At 37.7% G+C, this 2,485-nt stretch overlaps 1 non-coding gene across 1 annotated transcript; it reads right to left on the minus strand.

Moving 5' to 3' along the window:
- Positions 1-886: 886 nt before the first annotated feature.
- On the minus strand, positions 887-1,013 carry LOC126002504 (small nucleolar RNA SNORA22). The gene has a single exon (XR_007493195.1). It is a non-coding gene; the product is annotated as a small nucleolar RNA SNORA22 (small nucleolar RNA).
- Between the last annotated feature and the right edge of the window lie 1,472 nt (positions 1,014-2,485).

Genomic DNA, 2,485 nt, shown 5'->3' on the forward strand with positions numbered 1-2,485 from the left:
GGCCATTGAGAAATCTGGGGTTTACCATTCCCTACACTTTCTGCTATGTTGTTAGAAGGACAAAGCTAGCTTAACACATGATTTTTAGCAGGATGTTACAGTTTTTTAGATGACTAGACTGAACCAAGGTGAAAAAAAAATTAATTGAAATTTTAAAAATGGATAAGGCTTTAAAAATTGTATTTATCATGAAATGTAGAAATAACAAATAAATGGACAAAACAAAACAACACTAAACACAACATTGTGGCCACTTTCATTCATTACAACACACACATAAACAGACAAAAGGATCGATCCAAAACTTTTTTTTTTTTTTTTTTTTTTAGAAAAACTTAATGTAGCTGGAGTGGAACTTTGCTGAAAATAAATTTTAAGGTTTAGATTTAGCACAAAACATTTTTTAAAACAATTATAATTTGAAGTTTAAAATATTAAACAAAATGGTTAGTAAGCAGTTAAAAAATTTTTAAGTAAAATGAGCACTGTAGAAGGAGTCTTCATTCTGAAGTATGATATCATTTGCTGTAAATGAATGGGTTTTCTTTAAATTAGTTTCACAGTAGAACAGTAAGACAGCTGCAATAAAGTGTTAAAATTTTTATGATTAAAAAAGAAATAAACAACTGTTTTTACCTTGAAGACTTTAAGTGAATAATTTGTAAAATAATATTATATACCAAATTAACAAAATGTTTAGACATTATAAGATATAGTTAAAGACTTTTGATGCATTTACACACCTAGAACTTAAGACCAAAGTTATATTTGATATTTTTGTTAATTTTCTTATAAAATTTAGTTTTATAATATTACTGATAAAATGAAATATATATTTTTTTATTAATATTATTTGTTCACTTTGACACAAATATACAGTTTTGTATAATGTGCTGACTTTCTGAATACACTTAAAAGGATAGTTATTTCAATGCAAAGGTAAAGAACCATTGCTGTAGCACAAAATTAAAACTAAGGGTATTATGAAGCACACCTGGGTGATAGCTGTGCAATAATATTAACTATATTATTTAAAAAGGCTAATGACATTATTTTCCACATAATTTTTTAAAATACCTTAAAAATTAAAATAAAAATTTTAATAGAAATATAAAAAACTGAAATTCTAATACTTGTTTGTCTGTTTAAATTTTAAAACACCAAAAGGTTTTTCTTTTACTGATAATTTGTTATTACAAGTGACAGAATTATGACCTTGCTCTAAAATTTCTGAGAGGCATGAAAACAGGGAGTGTATTGCTGTTATCTCCATGTTGCTTTTTCTCCCTAGAAAATTTTTTAACCCTTACAGACCTGAATTTAGAAGGTTTTCTAATTTCCAATGTTTTAATAATTACAACACCAAATGCACAAAACTTAATTATACAAATGCTTTTAGAAAAGGCACACTTATGCTGCATAATTTAATTCACAAACTTTACAATTATTTGAGGCCTCTTATGAGACACAACAAAATTCTGACAATTTTTACTATATATTTCACATGAACAGTTTCTGAATTCTTTTAATTCTACCAACTGTGGTCTTTATCTTAGAAAAACATTTTAAGGCTGCAATACTACCCTAAGGGAAGGGGGGGGGTTCCACCCTGCTCGCTGATTGCTGAAGTGGCAGCCTGGCCAGGAGGGTGGGGGAAAGCAGCAACAGTTTGTTGCCGCGTGTGGGGGAGCTGCTGGAACGCTGGCTCTGGGGAGCGACTTCCAGGCATGGAGGGCAGCAAGAGCCATGTTGGCAAGCTGGGACCTGGAAAGTGTGTGCTGTGCCTTTAAGGTATGAAAAGGGGCGAGGCCAGCTATAGGAGCGTAGAGATCAGACAGGGTCTTGACCCCTGTTAGGACAATTAGGGGAGGGAGCCGGATTCTGGCCATCCTAACCATAATTTATGGAGGCCAGGTCGGTGGCTGCAGCCGGCGCCAGCTTCCTTAACAGCACGGGCCTGAGCGCGAGTCTGGGGTCTGGTGGGTGTGTGAATGGGGGCAGACGGGGCGGACGCAGGCTCATCGAAAAAGGGGAACAAATATTTGGGAGAGGAATGACCAGCCCGAAGTTGGGCGATCTGGTGTTCAAGGTTAAGGATTTCTTTAAGATTATGAATTTGGTGTTGAAGAGGGCTGGAGGGGGCGGGGATAGAGGAAGCTGAGAGAGGAGCAGGCAGGTTGTAGGGAGGGGGCGTGAGGTCCAAAAGGACGAAAGGTGGTCCGAAGGACGAGAGGCCAAAAGGCGGGGGTCGCCTGGGAGAGAGACTAAGAAGTCACCCTGAGAGATGCATGCATGAAATTCTGAACGCGTCTGCGCAAGGGAAACTCACCCTTCACGGAAAGAAAAGGGAGACGCGGAGAATTCCCGGGAACGACCGGCGACGAGGGAGAAGAGCAGGAAAACCACGTTTGGGCGCCAGAATGCGGCTCCCTAGAGGGGACCCCTATTTCGGGGGCCCTATCCTACACTAGCCAGCAGTGAGGAA

Source organism: Suncus etruscus, chromosome 2 (assembly GCF_024139225.1).
Source record: "Suncus etruscus isolate mSunEtr1 chromosome 2, mSunEtr1.pri.cur, whole genome shotgun sequence".
Taxonomy (NCBI): Eukaryota; Metazoa; Chordata; class Mammalia; order Eulipotyphla; family Soricidae; genus Suncus; species Suncus etruscus.